This window comes from Lethenteron reissneri, chromosome 68, assembly GCF_015708825.2.
Source record: "Lethenteron reissneri isolate LAM-NWPU_2019-01 chromosome 68, ASM1570882v1, whole genome shotgun sequence".
Classification (NCBI taxonomy): Eukaryota; Metazoa; Chordata; class Hyperoartia; order Petromyzontiformes; family Petromyzontidae; genus Lethenteron; species Lethenteron reissneri.
The window spans coordinates 7,561,940-7,585,621 of record NC_083846.1 but is presented as its reverse complement, the minus strand read 5'-3'; the positions used below and the strand labels follow the sequence as shown (position 1 = coordinate 7,585,621).

At 47.2% G+C, this 23,682-nt stretch overlaps 1 long non-coding RNA gene across 1 annotated transcript in view; it reads left to right on the top strand.

The window, feature by feature from the left end:
- LOC133360409 (uncharacterized) overlaps positions 1-21,159 on the top strand; it is a 43,449-nt gene extending 22,290 nt beyond the window's left edge. The window contains exons 2-3 of the long non-coding RNA XR_009757253.1: positions 5,554-5,679; positions 20,206-21,159. This is a non-coding gene — a long non-coding RNA (uncharacterized LOC133360409). The remainder of the gene's footprint in view (positions 1-5,553; positions 5,680-20,205) is intronic.
- Positions 21,160-23,682: the final 2,523 nt, after the last annotated feature.

Genomic DNA, 23,682 nt, shown 5'->3' with positions numbered 1-23,682 from the left:
CGACCAAAAGGTATTTATTTCCCCTAGCTGATGGAGGGAACGGGCCCAGGATATCCAGAGCAACCAGCTCATTAATACGGGACACCTCGATCGATCGTAGGGGCGGGACATAATTTTGACGTGGCGGTTTCCGCTTTGCACAATCATTTAATGACCGGATAAAGTTAGTGACATCCGCTGTCATGCCTGGCCAAAATAAATCCTGCTGCATCGTGGCCAATGTTTTCTGCACGCCAAGGTGCATCAGCTTGTCGGCGTGCAGCGCGCGGATCAGATCGTGGCGAAGGGATGTCGGCACAACCAGGCGTGAACGGTCCGACAACCCATCCGTACACATCAATAATCCTGCCTGGCCCCGAAACAACTGCCATTTCTATCCTGCCAAATGAGGTCTCGGTTTCCCGATCAATTCCTGCAGTGGAGACAAAGAGGCATCAGCCTCTTGCTCGCGTAGCTACACCGAGTGCGGCAAATGCAGCGTATTGTCGGCACCAACGGGTACATCCTGGCCTTCATCCTTTGACGTTGCCCCCATCACCGGACAGGGCGGGGTAGGCAGCGCCGCACAGCGGTGCGTACCCATCAGACAGGCGCAGGGAGGAGTCGCGGGCAACCTAGAGAGAGCGTACCTTGCGGTACATGATATTGAAGGAAAACTCCTGCAGCGATTCTAACCACCGAGCCAATTGACAATTTCAAAGAATATTGCAAGGCAGCATGGTAAGTGCGCACAAGGAATTTCCTTCCATACAAGTACGGCCGGTGCTGGCGAACAAAATGTACGATTGCCAGCAATTCCCGTCGCGTCACTCAATAGCGCGTCTCGGCAGGAGACAGAACCCTGCTGCCGTATGCCACCACTCGCTCGACCCCATCTTTCCGTTGTGACAAAACGGCCCCTATGCCGATGTCGCTAGCATCCGTGTCAAGGATGAACGGCTGGGGAAAGTCTGGGCAGTCGAGTGTCGGAGCGGTGGCCAGGCGATCCCGGAGAGATTGAAAAGAGCGCTCCTCTTCCGGGCCCCATTTAAATCTCTGATTCTTCCCCGTCAGAACATGCAGCGGCTTAGCCAGCATCGCGAAATTCTTAACAAATCGGCGATAGTAGGATGCGAACCCTATAAACTGCCGTACGTTGCCCACTGAAGTGGGCGTGGACACTCTCGGACACACGACGTTTTCTGAGGGTCCGTGGACACACCGTCAGAGCTGACGATGTGTCCCAGGTAGCAGACAGATCGTTGCAAAAGGTGGCACTTCTTTGGTTTAAATTTTAGGTCAGCCGACCGCATTCTCTGAAAGACAGTCTCCAGTCGTTGGAGGTTTTCTTCGAAGGTGCGACTGAATACGATGATATCGTCCAAATATATGAGGCACGTTTCCCACTGCAGCCCCGCTAGCACCAGTTCCATCAGGCGTTGGAATGTCGCCGGTGCTGCATTCAAGCCCATAGGTAGGCAGTTAAACTCATAGAGGCCCTGCGGCGTGTGGAACGCCGTTTTCGGTCTGGATGCGTCATCGAGGGGAAGCTGCCAAAACCCAGATGACAGGTCGAGGGTTGAGAAGAAATTTGCCCCCGACAAAGCGTCCAACGAGTCGTCCATCTGTGGCAAGAGGTATGCATCCGCCACGGATATCTTATTCAATCGGCGGAAGTCTACACAAAACCTCGTTCCGCCATCCTTCTTTTTAACCAACACCACCGGCGTGCCCCAAGGACTGTTGGACGGCGAAATTATATCGGCCGCCAACATATCGTCTACCGCGCCACACACATGTTCCCTTTCTGCAGGGCTCATGCGATGCGGGTGCATACAAATCGGTCCCGCCATACCGGTGTCGATATTGTGCGACAAGAGCGAGGTATGGCCCAAATCCAAATCGTTTTTACCGAAAACGTCAGCGTACTCCGACAATAGTGAATGCAAGGCGCTCCACTGCGTGGCCGACAAGGACGTATTTTCCCCGCACAATTCTGCGATCCATCGATCGTCTGAACGATCGGATCGTGGCGTGCCAGCGGCCATTTTTGTGGGTTGGTCGCTCTCAAAGCTGGTGAAATCGGTAGTGGCGTGAGCCAACACCGAGCCAGCTGGGACGACGACCCGGTCCGGGCCCCTATTTAACACTTGTATAAATGGGGCCTGACCAGGCCGAACGATAGTTTGAGCCGCCACTAGGGAAAAGGATTTTGCCACAGAGTTCGACGGGGACAACAAAACACCCATCGCATCGTCCGCGGCTTCCAACCGCTTTCGGTAATGCAGCAAAATAAGCATTTGTGAGCCTGATGGTACTTCTACCATGACAGCAACAATCGCATTAACAGTGTTTCCTGGGGGCGAACGGCCCAGCAGGGACGGCAGGAAAGACATTCTATGGCCCCCTGGCATTTCCAAGCAACCTTGATCAACGAGTATTTTAACGGGCATCCGACGAAGGAAATCGGTGCCCAATAAGCATGGGACGGCCAATGAACGCGAGATCAAAACTGGTCCCACCGCGGTGATATTCCCTATAGCAATGCGGACATTTACTCGCCCCAAATACCCATGCTACCCCCATTCGCAGCAACGCATGCAGCGTTAGCCGGTCGGATCCGCGATGTAGGAATGGACAGGAGATGAAAAATAACATCGGAAATGATGGTTGCAGACGCGCCGGTGTCCACCAAAATACGGACATCGATCCCATCGAAAGTACCCTGTACCGTCGAGGACCCCGACGCGGCTGCCACCACCCTTCGAGCCAAATTTTTTCCATTGTATAACCGAGTGTGGCATCGACCCAGGTGACCCACAATTCCCTTCAGGAGTGCAAACATGGGTGCAAGTGGATGCATGATGTGTCAAGACCTGCCGGGTGTCCGATATGTGCCGACTTTCCCGAGGGTGCCGTGGATCCGTGTCTGGTGGAGGAGATGGAAGTCGGCCCGACGAAACCTGAGGAGGTTGAAGTCGGCAGCGGCAATCCCAGGCGAAATGGCCTCGTCGGCCACACTTGAAACATGTGGCTGCCGCCCGGCGGTCGGTCGCCCCGGTCCCTGCCCGTGGACGCCTGGCCCCATCACGCTGCTCGCGTGGCCGGCGTTTCGGGACCCAGCGAGGAATGGCTGCCATCACCTCGTCGTCGCTGGAGTCGTTGGAGCCGTGGACGACACGACGTGGAGCCCATCCCAACGGTGGCCCATCTATCTCAGGATCTCCCGTCCATGCAGCCATCTGGTCCCAGCGTTTGAGGTTGAACTTGGAGTCCAAACAACGCGCTGCCCATCGAGACGTTAGCGGTTCGTGGCCGCACACCGGCAATGATATGTTAAGTTCCTGGGACAACTCAATCATTCTAGAAAGGATGAGAGGATCCAGGAGATCGGCTGACGAATCGGGGTAGGCGGCCATGGCAATCACCAACAGCGCCCCTCGGTAGGCCAAGGGCGATTCATCCGCTCCTCGACGCCGCTGCATGAATTTCCTGGTAGCCACCGTCGGCGGCTCATAGAACTCCGCCATTTCCGTGAAAGCGTCACGCAGCGTTTTTTCTTACTCGCCGGGATGGAGCGGAAGACTACCAAGGAGACGTCATCCAGTAGCGTGGGCAGAGCCTCCAGCGCTTCTGCCTCCGTCCATCGCACCGACCGAAAGGCTGACTCGAACCGCCACGTGAACGCGCTCCAGTCGCCCCCGGTGACAAATTCTTTAATTTGAGAAAGGCAATGGCCGCGGTGAATATCCGAGGCCTTGGGCGTGTCAGATCCCGCTCCCCGCGCAGCACGTGGCTCCGTCAAGATGGCGTCCGGCGGCCGCGTGGCAGCAGCCCCGCCCAAGATGGCATCCGGTGGCCCCGTGGCAGCAGCCCCGCCCAAGATGGAGGCCTCCCCCTCCGTGGCAGGAGTAATGGCGGACGGCGTTTCCCGCTGAAGATCTTGGTCATTGGCCCTTGGGTGAGTTCCACGCGGCCGACCGAGGGCCGCTGATGACGCGACCGCCGTTGCAAGATTTAGCAGGATCGCACGGAGCGATTCTATCTGATCCGCCACCCGACACCACCCCTCGTCCGCAGCCGGAGATGTCGCCTCGCCAGCCTGTCGTCGATGCGCGGCGTCGGGGAGAGCAGCAGACGGCGGTAGAGGACCCGTGGCTCCCAGCAGCTCTTCCTCGTCTGCCTCGACATCTTCATCCGACGGAGGATCCGGTGGGTTTCTTTTCTTGAGGTGCTTGGACATTTTCTAATAATTGTCCAAACGGTCTCAAGAAGCATTTATGTCACCAATGTAATAAAGGTCATGGAAGCGACTTCTGGAATCCGGTCTTTATTTGTCTTTCGTTCACAACACGTGAGAGGGATAGAGAGAGAGATGCGCGGCCACGTGGCAGCCTGGACCCCGCTCCAGCGTGGCCTCACCCTCCGTTCGTTCCAGATTTGACCACGTGTTGTCAGTCTCCACCCCTTTTAATACCCGGGTCACGTGGTACTTTTCCACCAATCCTGGTTAACCTCCATGGAATCTTCTAGACTCCATCGTACGTTCCCAGGACCACGCCCCTGACTCGTCCCCCCATTGGCTGTAGCTAAAGCCAGCAGATCCAATCCTCTATTTACAGATGTCACCTTCCCATTACGTCAGGGCCACGCCCCTAGACTTCCCCCCATTGGCAATGGGCCAGGACCGGTAGAGCCAATCATCGTAACGAGGTGTGATGCATCAGCAACCCGGATATATCCTCACATTATACTACTATAGAGACAATAGATATTACTATAAATCCAGTAGGTACTATTATAATCATTAGACACTACTGCAGAGTTAGTGGATACTTCTATAGAGTCAGCAAATCCTGCTATAGAGTTAGTAGTTGCTACGATAGAGTCGGTAGATACTACTGTAGGGTCAGTAGGTACTACTACGGTCAGTAGCTACTACTAGTGAGTAGATACTACTATACAGTCAGTTGCTACTTCTGGGCTCAGTAGATGCTACTGTATAGTCACTAGATACAACATCAGAGTCAGTAGATACTACTATAGTGTTAATAGATGCTACTATAGAGTCAGTATATACTACTGTAGATCCAGATACTACTGTAGAGTCAGATACTACTATAGAGTCACTAGATACCCTATTGTATGTAGGGTGTGTAGGTATACAGTATATGCTTACGTGGGGGGGGGGCGGTCGACAATTTTCGGAAACCTTTTACATCAACTATTCACCCCCCACTTTATATAACTTTTTTGACTTATGTAAGCCTCGTATAATTTTGTTTACGGACAAATGGACAAACGGCACGCCGGACATTCACAATAGCTTAGTATTTGTGTAAGTATATGTTACGTTTTAAGATAAGTTTTAAAATATATTTTCCCACAGGCAACGCCGGGTACTTCCCGCTTGTAAACTTATATAGAGACCCATAGACTCACACAGAAATCCATAGACTAACACAGAAACGCATAGAGTCACACAGACATGCACAGACTCACACAGAAACGAAAAGACTCACACAGACCCATAGGGATGCCTAGGCTGACCACTTTTCTATGAGCTGGCTGCAGGGATGCCGGTCACGGGAGAGCACGACCCTCCCCACTACTGCAGTGATGACAGTTGCCATGGGGCCGTGGCAAGGCATCCCAGAGCCAATTGCTGCACGAGGCTTCAGTACGTCTGCTCACCGCGTGGTGAGTGCCTTTTGGTAACCATTCCAGAATCATCTTTTTCCTACTCCTTCCTCCACTTTAATCTTCGTCCCTACTCCCTCTTTTTCTTTCGCTGACCCACTACCGCAGTCATCCACCACCCACTCACTCACTCACACATTCACCACCCACCCACTGACTCATCCACTCATCAACTCACTCACTCATCCATTCACTGACGCCAACATGAATACAAGTTAGAAACTGCCTTCTTGACCGTGACTATTTTATAAGAACATCGCAAGTACTGTGCACAGACCTGGTTGACTAGTTGGGCTGCTGCAGTGGTTAGAAGATGTTATTCGCCTCGTCTGGTATACAGGAGGTCGTGGGTTCGATCCAGACCCTGACACCTGCTATATATTTGGAGTTTGCATGTCTCTCTCCCCATGGTGAGGAGATGTTAACTGCCTCGCCTGGTATACAGGAGTTCGTGGGTTCGATCCCAACCCTGATGCCTGCTGTATATTTGGATTTTGCGTGTCCTTCTCTCCCCGCGGTTGCGTGGATTTTCTACAGCTACTCCAGTTTTTACCACTACATGTAGAATTAACATGAGTTTAGAGCAGGGGTCTTCAAACTTTTTAAACAGGGGGCCAGTTCACTGTCCCTCAGACCGTTGGAGGGCCGGACTATAGTTAAAAAAAACTATGAACAAATTCCTATGCACACTGCATATATCTTATTTTGAAGTGAAGAAACAAAACGGGAACAAATACAATATTTAAAATGAAGAACAAGTAAAGTTAAATCAACAAACTTGCCAGTATTTCAATGGGAACTATGGGCCTGCTTTTGGCTAATGAGATGGTCAATGTCCGGTTCCATATTTGTCACTGCTAGTCGTAACAAGTGATGCAAGTGTGCATCCGTTAGTCTAGATCTGGTTGGAGATTTCAAATGTTTCATTCTGGAAAAAGTCTGTTCACAGACATAAGTGCTGCCAAAGATGGTTGCCATTTTGAGCGCATGGTTCCTGAGATGAGGATATGTCTCAGAGGGGAGAGATGCATAGAAATTATGAAGGCTGCTTGACTTGAATGCGTCTTTCAGAGAGTCACAATAATGCAGTTCAGCCAGTTCCATTTGGTAAATTGTATCCACATTTTCAATGTCAATAGAAAATGGGTTACGGAAAAGCTGTATGTCCTGTTCATGGAGATGAAGCTCTTTAAATCTAAATTGGAACTCCTTTTGCAATTTTTCCAGTGAATCCACACATGTTTTGTTTGGGAATGCAACCAATGGTTTTTCCGCTAACAGATTTTGAGTTGTGGGGAGATGGCAGAAGTTTTCCTCCTTCATTTGTTTGATGAGGAGGCCTAATTTTACTTCAAATGCTTTGACATGTGATTGCATATCACAGATGAGCTTCCCCTTTCCTTGAAGTTGCACATTGAAACTGTTGAGTAGCTCTGTTACATCTGTCAGAAAGGCAAGGTGCCATTTCCATTCTGCATCATTGAGCTCTGGTACTTCTTTGTTTTTAGAAAACAGAAAAGCTGTAATCTGTGGAAGTAAGTCATAAAAACGTTTCAAAACTCTTCCTCGACTCAGCCAACGGACTTCTGTGTGGTACAGAACATCTTCATAGTCAACATTTAGCTCAGACAAAAATTCCTGAAATTGTCTGTGGTTTAGTGCATGAGCTCTAATGAAGTTAACAGAGTCCCACTTCAGTAATTTACTACACAGCGCTTGATGGTGGATGAGGCAGTGTATGGCTATTGGATGAGAATGGTTATGTTTGTCCATCTCTTGGTTAAAGCGAGCAATTACTCCTTTCTTAGACCCCACCATGCTAGGAGCACCATAAGTTGTCACACTGGCTAGTTTAGCCCAGTTCAGCTCCAAACCATTCACAGTTTGGCAAACCTTTTCATAGATATCCTCTCCTGTAGTCGTTCCTTTGATGCTTTGCAGTGCAGCAAGCTCTTCTGTGACTTCGACATAGTCATTCGTCCCACGAATAAAAATTAGAAGTTGTGCAGAATCACGAACATCATTGCTTTCGTCGAGTGCCAAGGAAAAATAGGAAAGTTTTTTTGTGGAGTTTTGCAAATGCTGATGCAAATTGTCTCCCATTTCTTCAATCCTCCGTGTAATTGTAGGTCCTGAAAGACTCACTGTACTAAATAAATCGGCCTTCTCTGGACACATCTCTTTGGCAACAGAAAGAAGGCATTCTTTAACAAATTCTCCCTCCACGAATGGTCTGCCAGTGCACGCTATTAGCTTGGCAACTTGAAAACTTGCTCGCAGTGATGACATATTTAGCTGCTTCTGCTTCACAAAAGTATTTTGCTGAGTTGTTAATGTATTTTTCAGTTTTAATATTTTATCTTTTCTCACTTCTCCGACCAAACAATCATATTTATCTTAATGTTGAGTTTCATAGTGTCGACGTAAATTGTATTCTTTGAACACAGACACTATATTCTGGCATATCAGACACACAGCTCTTTCCTAGTACTGCATGAAAAAAGTAATCATAAGTCCACTGTTTTTTGAATATCCTACACTCCGAGTCAATTTTTCTCTTTCTTGACATCATTGTTTACTAGGGAGTCAAAATTTATATTAGTAAAATACCAATATATATACAGCGCTACAAAAACAATATACCAGCAATAACTTTGCCCACACAGAGACATACAGACTGCACTGCCCATCAATGCAGTCTGATTGGGGGAACTCCGCTTTTACCCCAGGCTCACACTGGTGCGGGTGCCATTACAAAGTTAATTACACCTGCAGTTTTGTTCACAGATCGCTGTGCGATCTGCGAACTCGCATAGGAATCTGATCGCATGGGGGAGAAGACCCATGCGATCCGATTCCACTGCAGGAAAAAAGAAGGCACATGTGCCTTTTTTCTTCCGAATCTAATGCAAGTTCAGCCATACAAGCATATGGCTGAACTCGCACTGCTCAGAGATCGCAACAGTATGAACCGGGGCTTACACAACATACAACATATAACCTCATATAATTGAATAGCAATCAGAATATAAATGCACTTACTGTCATTTAAATTGGGTTTCCTACTCCTCGGCTGTCTGTCACTGACCAGCACGGGAAAACAGCAGGCAGCTCCTCCAGAGATCAGAGATCACTCTGTTATTACCCCTCTATCATTTACTCAGCACACGGGAATATCACTGGGAGTGGAGCCGAGGGGCAAGTGAGGGAGCTGAGGGAGGGAGAGCCAGTCAAGCGCAGCCAGGGGAGAGCTGGCAGCCTTAGGCCTGGGGGGCAAGTCCAGTCAATTGGCCTTTTGAACCATTCACCAGCGCAGCCCAATAAGTCCCCACCGCCGCAGCTCAATCATTGCCCACTGCCGCAGCTCAATCAGTGCTCACCAGCGCAGCCAAATCAGTGCTCGTCACCGCAGCCCAATCAGTGCCCACCACCGCAGCCCAATGAGTGCTCACCAGCGCAGCCCAATTAGTGCTCACCAGCGCAGCCCAATTAGTGCTCACAAGAGCAGCCCAATTAGTGACCATGGGCCGGATAAATGCCCTCGGTGGGCCGCATGTGGCCCGCGGGCCGTAGTTTGAGGACCCCTGGTTTAGAGTATTTGGCTTCTCTGAATTTCTACATGATAAGCCACTTTGTTGAGCTATCGTTTGTGGCTAGGTCACTTAGAAAAAAGAGCTATACAGCTCAGTGGGCCTTACATGGTGAAATAAAATAGTTTAGTTTAGTTTATTTCTTATGATGGGAAAATATTATGATGGTGGTGCGAAGCAGCTCCACCACATCGTGTGCTTTTAGATGCGCTTCTGCGGTCATCTGGAATGCTCTTCCTTCTGATATTAGGAAGCCACTGGAGCTATGCACTTTTAAATCCAGATTGAAAACTGATTTTTTTAGAACTTCTCCGAGTAACACGGTTGTATACGTACGATGTGAAATAAGTATAACATAATACACTCACAAAGAGAGCCCTAGGAATTACACAAAGACCCATAGACTCACATAAAGACACAGAGACTCACACAGAGACCCATATACTCTCATAGAGACACAGACTCATATGGAGAGACACAGAGTCTCACACATAGACCAATTGACTCACAGAGAGACACAGATACTCGCATAGATTCACAGAGACACAGGGACTTGTACATAGACCCATAGACCCATACAGAGACACATAGACTCGCACAGAGACCCAGCTACCCTCATAGAGATACAGACTCGTATAGAGACACAGATAACCATTTACTCGAACAGATACCCAGAGACTCACACAGAGACACTGCATCAAATAGACTCACACATAGATACATAGACTCACATAGAGACACAGAAAATCCCATAGAGACACGTCATCCCATAGACTCACAACAGAGATCCATAGATTCAAATTGAGACTCACAGAATCGCACAGAGACCCATAGAATCGCAAAGAGACCCATAGAAGCACACATTACCATCTTGGATTATCATACCCCACCTCCAATAAGCAAAAGAAGTTCAACATATATCAACATACATCCCTGATGACTGGAGCATAAAACGATTTAAAATATGTTTCTATTTTTATTTTACTAGGTAAAGCTTTCTAGCTATTTTTCAGAAGCAACCTGGCCACAAATTAAAGTTCAACGAAGTGTCTTATCATGTGGAAATTAGGAGCAGCCAAATACTCTAAACTCATGTTGATTCTAAATGTATAGGGAAGAAACGGAGGACCCGGAAAAAATCCACGAGACCACGGGGAGCGAGAGAGAGAGAGACATTCAAACATTCATACAGGTGTCAGGGTCGGGATCGAACCCACGGCCTGATAAATACCAGGCGTGGGAGATAATATCTTGCCACAAACTCCACGTAGCTTTGTGCTTACGTCGGACATCAAATCCAGGCGTCTTCTTGCTGTGAGTGTTGGCTGCTGGACAGGGATAGCTTCCGTTGGGGGTATGTACAAAGTATGTATATTGAACACTATGAGATCTAGTAGTAGGTTTTTTACCCTTTTAAACTGGTACAAAACTGACATCTTTATTCAAGGCATCATGTTTGCAATAACCACAACACAATTAGTCAAAAAAGCAAACAAAAAAGAAGCAACTCTGATAATGATAATAATATGCACTGTCCTTGAAGTTGATTGGTCCACACCCAAGACGGCTTTCTTTAGAGCCTAGTCCCCATTGGTGTTGGACCAGATGGTGTCATCAGTTTTGTACCAGTTTAAAAGGGTAAAAAACCTACTACTATATTTTGCCACTGGTAAAAGAGATCTCATAGTGTAAATGCTTACTATGAGATCTCTTTTACCAGTGGCAAAATGTAATAGTAGGTTTTTACCCTTTTAAACTGGTGTAGTAGAGTTCACGACTCTTGGACGCCGGAGTTGGAGGCACACGGGTTTATTACACACAGCACGGTTGTGACATACAACACTAGAGGGGGTGTCGGCCCCCTCACCCGGCTAGCTGGGGATACACGCGCTAGCTACTTCTAGCCTGCCTCCTAGTCCTCCTCTAACGGGCTAGGGGAGGCTGTCTGGCCCGACACTGGTAAGTCGGGCCCGGTACCCTGAGTTCCAGACCAGCTCTGACAAGAGCACCGGCTCTGGACCTCGGGACCACGCCGCTGGCTCGGTCCTGTTCGGCCCTGATAAGGACGGCGAACCAGGGGAGTCCAGGGCTCTAGCTAAGACGTCTTCAGTCTTCACTGGTTAGCTTAACATGACTCCCGAGCCCTTTGATACATCCCCTTTTATACCCAACCCCTCGCTGAGGGGTGGGGCCCCGGGGGATCACAACGTCCGAATCAGCCCCCCCAGGGTGCCTGGCGCGGACGTCGTAGAGAGCACCTCCCCTTGCACTCACGTAGCCCCGCCCACTGTGTTTGTTTGCCATAAGCTGCCATGCATAACGGGCTCTCTCTCTAACACCCCTACACTGGTACAAATAAAGGTGTCAGTTTTGTACCAGTTTAAAAGGGTAAAAACCTACTATTATATGTATATTGAACTTATTTTGCAACAATACATAGCCAACCATGCAAATAGGAGGTGCGAGAAAGGACAGTGAACTAAACACAAGTATTTATGAAGAAATGGGCTTTCTATTTAGTATAGTGGTGTAGTGCATAGTGTAGTATAAAGTAGCGTGTAGTGGTGTAGTGTACAGTGTACGTATATGTAGCATAATGGATTGTGATAAGTCCTCCCGCCCCTTTTTTTATTTGGAGTAGACAGTCCAGTGAAACCTGTAGGTCTGAGCAGGGGAGTTCATTCTGCTCCAGAGCCCTCACATGCAGAGATTCAGGTTTTGAGACCGGTCCAGGCCAAGACAAAGGCAGGGGGGTTGGGCACCCCCTGTAAAGTCAGTTCAGTTGAACACCACAGGGCGCGGTAGGAGCAGAAGCAACACTGGTACGAGCAGAAATTGCGGAACAAGGCAGCGGCCGCAGCAGCAGTACCAGCACTGCCAGCGCCAGCCCCGACAGCACCGGCACCGGTACCAACAGCAGGAGCGAACTGGCAGTGGTCCTGGCAGCATCAGTAACAACACTAGAAGAAGCGTGTGCACGTGTATGTGCAGAGTCTGTAATTGGTTGCGCTAATAAACCCAGTTGAAGTCACCATAATGTGCTCCCTCTGTGCCATGCAAGAGTCCGTTTGAACAAATAAATGTGTAGCCATCAGTCAGAAACCGAACTCAACATATTACTTCTTTCACACCTCTGCTGTAGCAAACGGACAGAAAATATGGCATCCGTGCAGGACTGCCCTTTCCTGAAAACACATTGGGGCTCCGCAAGCCTTTCCTCGGTGTGCCTGGCAAGGCAATGTTGAATAATCCTTGTCAGGACCTTTCCCGGCACTCAAGTCTGTGGGGGGTCCCCCTTCTTTAAGAGGTGGACAAACAGGGCATCCTTGTAAATCTGCAGAACTTGTCGAGTAGTCCAGATTGTTATTACGTTGTAATAAAGGGCAGTATGCACACCAGTTTGCTTGGGAGATCATGCCTGCCCGGCACTTTTCCTGGTCTCAGACTCTGGATCGCCTCCCATCCTGCCTCAACAGATGGCACTTCAGCCAGCCACTTACAGGGGGTGACTGTTTCTTCGAATATTTGAGGCACCATAGCCTCAGCAGGGTCATCCCCACTTTTAGCCATGATGTTTTCTGGGCTGAGGGATTTCCCCTCCCCAAGATCTCGCATAAATGCTCAGCAAACCTGCAAACCTGTTCCTGGGGGTCGGAGATCGGACCACCATTCTTTCTCTCTCCTTAGGATGGTGATAGGTGTGATACTGCAAGTTCCTTTTTTTAAATCCTTTATATTAAGTTCGCTTGCTTGCTTGCTTGCATGCTTGCTTGCTTGCTTGCGTGCTTGCTTGCTTGCTTACGACCGTGCAAATCTTTCGGTCGTTTTTTAACCCCCTTCCCGTGATCCAATCGAGCTGACATTTTCCACACAGACTCGTGCGAGACAATTAATGTTTGTGAAAAAAAATTCCCAAAATTTGACACTTTTTAGGCAAAAATTTTTTATTTTACATATATTCAAATAGAACTCATTCATGGCTTTGGCTGAACGTCACAGTGTAAGAGCCCAGAGCGTAACCCCTTCACAGGCCATGGCGAAGTAGCGCAGTTGGTAGCGCCCTCGCTTCCCATGCCAAAGGTCGCGGGATCGATCCCCGCGTCCTCCACAGGCGAATATATTTTTAAATCCTTTATATTAAGTTCGCTTGCTTGCTGAGGACCGTGCAAATCTTTCGCTCGTTTTTTAACCCACTTCCCGTGATCCAATCGAGCTGACATTTTCCACACAGACTCGTTGTGTGTGACAATTAAGTTCGTGAAAAAAATTAATAAATTTTACACTGTTTAGGGAAAACAAATTAAATATTTAATTACCAATTGCTTAATGGTGGCAGACAATCATCTGACCCATAGGTGGCAGCCATCTCAAGCCAGAGGACGAGAGGACTCTAGCCGCCACGCATATAAAGGATTTATAGTGAAAAACTTTGTTTTTACGGGTTTACTTGTTATGGAATTAAAAAGTAATTTGTGAGCGCGGGCTATTGAGGCAGATTCCATCTCTTCAACCCGCGACCACCACTCATACTTGCAGCACCACGCAGCTCTCCGAACATCCGAGCGAAGGCTGCAGTAAGCCTCCTCATTCACCGATGTGGGATGCTGTAGATGGTGGGGGTGCGCCTGTCGCTTTTTCTCAGGCAACCTGGAATACCTCCTGTCAGCCATGGACTCTATGGTGGTTTGGACCACGTACCCATAGCAGCCAATGCAACTGCATGAGCCACATTCCTTAACCTCTCCCATTTTTCCTCTGCATCAGGAGGCGGGGGGGGGGGGGATGCCAACCCCAGCTGCTAGCGATGATGAAAATCTTGCTTGCAAATTTAATCAGACTGACAGGCGCATTTTACAGATGACTAACCAATACATTACATTTCGATATTTTACTAGGTTATTTAATTTTAGTGTGTCTCCTGATTTTCAAGCTTGCGTGCCGTGCCGCGTCGTTATCTTACTTGCAGCATCACGTTGTCGTCCACTCATTGATATGCTAATTTTTTCTCTGCCCCCTCCCTCTCTCCGCCCCTGCCCCCGCCCCCCGCTCTATATTTAAGGCCCCGTCACAGAAACGACCTCTCTCTTTGTGCCGATATGTGTTCTCTCTCTGTGTGTCCTTGTGATGTCTGTCTGCTTGTATGTCTGTCTATAGTTTTCTAGTTAGATTTTTGTTGCTATTTCTTTTATGCCTGATGATGATTGCTTGTGTTGCAATCGAAACGTCGTAATATGCTATTATTTAATTTATTATTTTATCTTTAGACGTGACTTAACCGAAAGAACCGAAGAATAATTCCTGCAGTCACGAAAGCTCCAAAATTAAGAGTCAGTAAGCAGAACAGCTCCATGGTAGGTCCTGGTGTCAAGGACATGGACTCTGCATTCGTATCACTATATAGTCCAGCAGATGTTCTTGCTTGGACCCGGCGTGTGTCCATGATGTTGTGTGGATGCGCCAATGCATGGGACAGTGTGTTGGTAATTACAAGTTCATGGGCTGCACATAACTCTAACAGCCTCCTAACGTTCTTATTGAGCTGATCTGGCCCATGCCTTCAAATCACTTAAGCCCAGGTGCCAGTGTCATGACCCAATCGGGCATTAAAGTCACCCAACAGGATGACTATCCCAAGGGGTCACTTTAGTTATCACCTGTAGTAGAAGGTTATATAAAGTGTCTGGCTCATCGGCCTTTCCTGCATCCCTCCACCGATGTTCATCTTCGGTGGGGGCATAAGCAACCACCACTATCATCATTTCTCGCCTCCGGTTGAAGGGGCGATGAGCACACAGCAACCTGAGGCTTACAGCTTCCCACAGCTCTCCCCCATGCTCCCACATCCCCTTTAATATTTTGCTGTCTGTTGTTTGGCAGTCCCCCGCCCCGAGTAGATGACTCTCCACCCCTCATGGTGACTGGAGCCAGAGTTCATCCCCCAGACCTCCTGAATGCCACAGATCCAGGCAGTACCAGTCCAACTCCCAATAGAGGCAGCCTCCCCTCTGCAGTGAGTGTTCGAGCATTCCACAAGCCGACTCACAGTGGATTTTTTTACTTTTCTGGAGGAATCCCGAGTGTACGGATTCAGTCTCGTGGATCCGCCAAATGGGGTTTGGACAAAAGGCTTCATAGATGCCTGTCCCCCTTGGGTCACCGGCACGCACCTACTCACTCACCCACCCACCTACCCACCCACCTAGCCACCAACTCGCCTCCTTATCCGCCCACTCACTCACTCACCCACTCACCCACCCATACATTCTCCAACTCACCGACTTACTGAACCATTTACTCACCCACAAACTTACCTACTCACTCGCCCACTCACTTACTCGCTTGCTCACTCACTCAGCCTTCCAATCACTCACCCACCTATTATTGCTGGACATCTGTGAAAAAGTTTCATAACTGATCGGGTTTCTCCAAGATGAATAAAGATTCTGATTCTCACCTTCCTACTCACCCACACATTCAAAATAAGGGTAAATGACCAGAACTAGGCAGGGAGACTAAAGTGCCATTTAAAGGAGTGAGTTTTCAGGACTTAAATATTGCTTAATTAGCAAACGCAAAGCGTTGTTCCAAAGCCTAAGCGCTGCACTGGCAACAGCCCAATAACTCCAGGACCAAAGCCTTGACTTATTATTTAACTATTTTTATTTTACAAGATAAGATCCAATGAGCTATGTGGCTATTTTTCAAAAGCGACCTGGCTATCACATATGATAGCAGCTGAAGGAAGTGGCTTATCCCGTGGAAATTTATAGCAGTAACCAAATACTCTCAACACGTGAAATAGATTCTACATGTGGAGGGAAAAACCGAAGGACCCGAAGAAAAATCCACAGGACCACGGGGAGAGAGTGAGACGTTGACTACAAAAGGTGTGGGGTCGGCATCAAGCCCATGGCCTCCTGCATACCAAGCCAGGGGGTAACGTCTCCGAGCCCACCGTGGCGCCTGGTGGCGATTCTTTAGAAGAAGGCGATCCGAAGATCTCAAGGACCTCGTTGGAGAGTAAACACGGATCAGTTCCAGCAAATATTGGGTGGCTAGCCCATTGAGAGCCTTGTAGGTCAGCAGCAGGGTCTTATAGTCCACTTGATACTTCTTCTTCTTGGTTCTTTTGGTAAAGTCACGTAGAATGGAAATAATAAAATAATAAAAATAAAACATAATAAAATAATTTAATATAATAATATTATTAAATAATATAATAATATAATAATGATACTTGACTGGTAGCCAATATAGAAACAAGAGAGCAGGTTTGTGATGATGTTCTCACGAAATGGTGGCCCTCCTTTAAAGCAGATACATTTCTACGTAGGATTATTGCCTAAAACGTCATCTATTATAAATGTATATGACATACTTACATTATATGTGTTATATATACGGTATATCTTCGATTATCTGGCAGCTTTAGGGGGGGGAAGGACGCACCGGATATAAAAAAAAACGCCGGATATTATTTTTGCACATTCTTGCATGACAGAATGTTTTAAGTGTTGTATACGTTATTTTAGTGTCTTAAATTAGTTTACTATATGAAATTGGCATAAATAAACATACAAATAGACTAAAAATAAATATCATACTCCAAAAAGTTACTGTATTTACTTACTGTACTTACCACTCCAATCTCGAAGACTCTGCATGGGGTGCTGTAAGTAGTACAGCTCTTGTTTCAACAACATGGGTTTGATGATTGCCGGACTGATGCGAATGCCTAATTATATACACTTTTCATTGGATCGCAATGTAGATTTTCATTTTTTTCTTACAATTATTATTAGTCATTAACTATTTATATACGTGCAGTATTTTCATTGTTTAAGTTGTATGTAGTGTATAATTTGCTGTAAATTATTTGACACTGAAATCAAGCGTAGCTACTTTTTTTGGCACACACATGGTACCGATCGCCGGACTGGAACAGCCTGCAGAGCGGTTTTGCCGGATCGGCCCGGGACCGCCGGATAATGTTGGAAGCCAGAAAATCACGCGCCAGATAATCGATGATCAACTGTAATGTATATATAATGGTTTATTGTAGCATTTTATGTGCTTTGAAGAGAGTAGACATTGATAATTTCCTATAGATATTACGGGGCTGTCCTATTGGGTGCCTATAGATGCATACATGGATGTTGAACTTATTTTGCAGCGGACATAGCCAACCATTTTGAAGGGTACTGAGAGATGGAGGCCAACTAATGCTGCGGTGCCCTGATCATCCATGATCTTAAATTTCGATTTAAAGCTTTCGTGACTGCAGGATTCATCTTCTTGGTGTTTTCGGTAAAGTCACGTAGAAGGGAAGTAATAAAATAATAAAAATATTAATAAAAATAAAACATAAAACATGTTTTCTTTTTATTATTGTATTACTTCCCTTCTACGTGACTTTACCGAAAAAACCAAGAAGATGAATCCATGATCTTGTAGAGGTCATCGGTAATTATCTTTAGTATAGCCATCTCAGTGCTGAAGAACTGCAACGGGTTGAATCGACCCATCACATCGACGTGGGGAAGTAACCACTTCAGACACAGGCACTCCACGACCTTTGAAATCATCATACTCGGATTTGCGATTAGTATAACGAGAGAGCTCTCAACACCTGCGTTTTGTCAGATCTGCTGTATATTGCGGAGGCCTGGACATTGCTTCAGGCTGATTTGGATCAGCTGCAGTCCTTCCACATGTGAATGCAAAAAATGCCTTCTTGGCATCGGATGATTCGACTTAGAAATGTTACCATTGGGACATTTTCCACCAGTCTCTTCGTGATGGAGAGCTCAGTTCAAAGGAGACGGCTCTGTCACGTTGTGGACACGTCGCCCGTCTTGATGCACAAACTTCAACAAATTGCGCAACTTGAGTTGGCGGTCAAAGTTTGAAGTGGATTGCGACCATCAAAGGAATGGCGCTGCCTCTGTGATCTGTGGATCATCTATATATATAAAATCGTTCATGTCTGTCTGTGTGTGTGTGTGTGGACTTTGGCCCATACGCACTTTCATTGGACGGCGGTTGCCCCTGGCAACGGCTAGCCACGCCTTCGCCGCTTTCATTGGACCTGGCAACGGCTAGCCACGCCTTCGCCAAGGGCTGCAGTTTCATTGGACGGCGGTTGCCCCTGCCAACGGCTAGCCACGCCTTCGCCACTTTCATAAGCTCCGTATTTAATTAAATAATAGCCATTACACAGTATTGTTGGAGCGCTAGGGGGGGGGAAAGGAACGCCACCCGTACCCTGCCTCTTCCAAGCCGACAATTTTAGGCGAGGCCGCAGGCTTTGCACGCTACTAGGCCTCGACACCCACCACGCCACTCTGAGGTAAATTCATCAAAGTTTTTCCTACTCTTCACTACACCCCCACCACAATGTGTGCTATTAATATTACTTTTAAACCCAACGCGCCAACAATCGATTACTTTAATGTTCACTGTACAAATACTCATTAAGCTGGGTGAGCGTACTGCCAGTCTATCATGTACACTGTAGCCTGCTTATTAAGCTCGGTGAGCGTACTGCCACTCTATCATGTACACTCTAGCCTGCTTATGAAGCTGAGTGCGTGTACTGGCAGTCTATAATGTGGACTCTTGCCTGGTTATTATAATCGATTCTTTATATGTTCTTTGTACAAACAGTCATTAAGCTGCTTGAGCGACCCCAGTTCGATTCCAACTCACGCCCACCACCGCTGACGATTATTTGAAACGGACCTGGCCCTCCCCTAGGTCCACTCAGCCTCAAAAGCGTAACTGCTGTCGTGTGTGAACATCGTCACTGGGGAGACAAAGGCGGCGGGGCATCGTGGATCCAAGTCCCGGGCGAAGCCGGGTCATGTGTATGTGTGTTTGTGTTTATGTGTATGTCTGTGTGTCTCTATGTATGTGTGTATGTATGTGTATGTATGTGTTTGTGCGTATGTGTGTGTATGTATGTGGGTTTTTTTATGTCTTTATGTGTATGTCTGCGTGTCTCTATGTATGTGTGTATGTACGTGTGTGCATGTGTTTGTGTGTATGTATGTGTGTGTCTATGTATGTGTGTGTCTATGTATGTGTGTGTATGTGTGTGTATGTATGTGTGTTATGTGTCTGTCTGTGTCTGCATGTATGTGTGTGTGTATTGTGTATGTGTTTGTGTGCATGTATGTGTGTGTTTGTGTGTATGTGTATGTCTGTGTGTATGTGTTTGTGTGTATGTGTGTGTGTATGTGTTTGTATGTGTTTGTGTGTTTACGCTCGCATTACACAAATGTGTTGCTGGTCTAAGGCGTTCCTCGCACAGCATTGCCGCTTTATTATTTCAGTCGTTTACTGCCTTACGCACCCTGAAAGTCGTGTGTGTCTGCAGCAAGCGCGTGTATGTGTACCTATGGACGCCGCGCGCGTGTGTTGTGTAGGGGGAACGGTAGTGTAGTGCTTAGCGTGCTGCCTGTGTCTGTGTGTGTGTGTCTGTGTGTGTGTGTCTGTGTGTGTGTCTGTGTGTGTGTCTGTGTGTGTGCGTGTGTGTGTGTGTGGGGAGCGGTAGTGTAGTGGTTAGCGTGCTGTCTGTGTGTGTGTTTCTGTCTGTGTGTGTCTGCGTCTGTCTGTGTGTGTGTCTGTGTGTGTGGTCTGTGCGTGTGTGGTGTGTGAGGAGCGGTGGGTGTAGTGCTTAACGCTACGCTGCGCTACCAACCCGGCAAACCCAGTTCGATTCCCGCTCACCGGCCACCACCGGTGACGATTATTTGAACCTCCCCTAGGTCGACTCTGCCTCAAACGAGTAACTTAACTACTGTAGCGTATTAACATCGCCACTGGGGAGACAAAGGCGGCCGGCCGTGGTAGATACAAGTCCCGGGCGAAGCCGGGGTAGTACAGCTAGTACAAATATATGAGTGATAAATTAATGAATCTCAACACCCTCTAGGTCTCCTGCAGTTGGCCGAGGCGCTGCTCGCCCTGCTGGTGCTGGCCTGCGTGGCTTCATCGCAGGCCGTGTTGGCCGGCTACAGCGGCACTGGGACCGGGCCTCGGCTATGCGAGCTCTGAGCTATCGGGCGGCTACTCCGGGTTCGAGGGAGCTGAGCTGCAGCCGAGCGCACGACCTGGACGCTGCCTTCACCCTTCTCAGGGCGCCGGCACTCTATGGGGGGGTGGCGTTCTCCCTCGTGGCCGCTGTAGTCCCGATCGGGGTCATGCTGGCCGTGGCGCGGTATGCAACAGTCGGTCGGGTTCAGTCGAGTTTATAGGTAGTTGTATGTGTGTGTGTATGTTGAACTTATTTGGCACTATATGTAGCCAACTGTGCCAATCAGAGGTGCGGGGGGAAGGACAATAAACTAAAACAACAGGGCATTTCTAAAGAAATTAGTTTGTCAATATAGGTGATTTAAAAGTGAATCACTCCAGTGGCTTCCAAATATCTGAAGAAAGAGAGATCCAGACGGCCGCAGAAGTGCATGTTAGAGTGTGTGATACAGCGACATTATTTTTTTCGATAGTTAGTCAAAAGTTTTGTATACAATGTTTAGTATAGTGTATAGTGTATTATAGTGCAGTGTCTATAGCATTTGAAGTCGCACGATGAACAGACTGTCTTTATTTGTGGGCTATCCAAAAGTGTAATGTATAGTTTCGTGTATATCAGTGTATACTATAGTGTATAGTCCTGCATAATGTAATATATAGTTCAGTGTATAGTGTAGTGTATATATATATAAAATCTAAAAGCGTGTGATGCGGTGACCATCTTTGTTCGATGGCTAGCCAAAAGTGGCTGCGAGGATGAAGGGAGTTTGTGTGATTGCTCATGCTCCTTGACGAGATCAGCAAGGTACAGTATTGTGGTTCATTTGTGGCAAGAACGTTGTGTGTAACGAGTGCAGCCTTATTTTGTGTTAGTTTCGGCAAATGGAAGCCAATGCAGCTCAGTGAGCAAAGTATGTTCACCCTTGCGCACCAGATTCAACGCTCACCACAGTCGTATCGCACGTACGTACCGACCAGGTCGGGCAGATGGGAGCAGATTGTACGAGTGTTGAACTTCTTTCGCACCAGATGTAGCCAACCGTGCTAATCGTGGTTCCCTTTCACACCTCAGGTCGTTTTTTTCTACGAGAATGAGTGAATACCGTGTGGGGTATTAAAGTGACGGATAATAATCAATGTGCCTCCCTATGCTTCTGTACCTGCCTCTGCATAGCCCCTACCCCTCATGAACTACCTCGTCCATAGCGCTCAGCAGGACAGAAAAGAGGCCGGACAGAAGCGCCTTCCGTTCGCCTCCTGTGGGTAGAGCTGTTCATGGACGCGATGGGTAGTGCGGCATCATAGCCGGGCGTAGCGCTCTACTACCTGTACCAGGTGTTGGAGGTGAACAAGGAGCGACACCTGCAAGCAGCGGGAGCAGCTGTACATAAGCCGCGGTTACACTTGGATGACGTGTACACTCGCAGGTGAGAGTTGGGGGGTACGGATGAAGGCGGTTGCCGTATCTTATCTTTGCACGTTTCTTGATGTATATAGCAGCAACGTCTGAAAGGGGCACCGTGTTGGCGAAATGTTAACGCCCTCTCCTAGTATGCCTGTATATTTGGAGTTTGCATGTTCTCCCTGTTGTTGCATGCATTTGTCTGTGGTTCCTCCAATTTCTCTCTCCACATTTAGAATCAAAATGGTTTTAGAATATTTGGGTGCTATCAATTTCTACATTATAAGCCCCTTCGTTGCTCTATTATTTGTGGCCACGTCGCATCTGAAAAAGAGCTATATAGCTCAGTGGGCTTCACCTGATTAAAATAAAAAAAATAGGTGAGTGTTTAGTTTACTCTTAATCCAAGTTGCTTTACGACGATTATAAAATTGTGCATGAGATGAGTGTGATTGAGTTAAACAGTGGGGTTTCTAATTATGAAAAGTGGGGTGGTATAAAAACTTAATTTGGAGCTTTCGTGACTGCAGGAATTACTCTTCGGTTCTTTCGGTAAATACACGTATAAAGATAAAATAATTAATTAAATACTAGCATACGACGTTTCGATTGCAACACAAGCAATCATCATCAGGTATAAATGAAATAGAAACACAAATCTAGTATACTAAGAAATGTAATGTAATGCAACAGAGAGTCGGATAACATAACAGTCAACAACACCCTACCTGGTTGATTACGTTCTTCCTGAGAATGCTAAATTTGAGAGAGAGATAAAACACAGAACCAGAGACATATAGACAGACATATAAGCAGACAGATATCACAGAGATGCATAGAGAGAGAACAAACATAGGCACACAGAGAAACCACGCCTCTGTGTCGAGGCCTTAAATAGAGAGAGGGGGCGGGGGCGGAGAGAGAGGGAGGCGTTAGATAAATTAGCATGTCAATGAGTGGCACGGTGAGTGCCAAGGTGCAAAAGCTTGAGAGAGGGGGCGGGGGCAGAGAGAGGATGGGATGAGTTAGAGACAATAGCATGGCAATGAGTAGCACGGTGAGCAAACGCTTGAAAAAATTAGGAGACAGGGAGAGAGACACACTGAATTAAATAACCTAGCAAAATGTCTAAATGTAATGTAATGCAACACAGAGAGTCGGTCAACCACACCAATTACACGCATAGCCTGGTTGATTTACGTTTTTCAAAGATTGCTAAGTTAGAAGTTTAAGTGTGAAATTTTAAAGAGAGACAAGACACAAACACGAAGAACAGACAAAAGCAGAGAGGGAGAGGGACAACAGCCGAGACACACAGAGAGAGCAGAACATAAGAACGACAAAATGAGTGGAGACAGAGAAAGTATATTAAATCAAATTAAACCTAGCAAAATTTCGAAATGCAATGCATGCAACACAGAGGGTCGGTCACACACAATTAACGCATAGCCTGGTTGATAACGTTCTTCCAAAGATTGCTAAATTAGAAGTTAAGTGTGAAATTTGAAAGACACAGACACGAAGACCTATACACAAGCAGAGAGAGACAACAATAAACCCAGAGAGAGAGAACAAACAAACTTAAAACTTCCCCGTAAAAGTGGTTCAAACTTAATTTGGAGCTTTCGTGACTGCAGGAATTACTCTTTGGTTCTTTCGGTAAAGTCACGTGTGGAGGAGGGTGTACAACACAATCTGACGACAAAAAAATTATAATCATGAATCGTAAGATGAATAGGAATTTAGTACATGTAGCGTAATGCTACCATGAAACAAGGCACTACGTACACATAGAGTTTTCAGAAGTTTCACAGGAGGGAGCAATGGTACTATGTCTGTGCATTCCCAAATCGAGTAATTTTCTGTAATTTTTTTAACATGGCAAAATATGGATCATAATGCACGGCGCACAATGAGTTACTCCTTTGCCATAATGTGAGTGGATTTGTTTACATCCACTGAATCAGTTGGGTT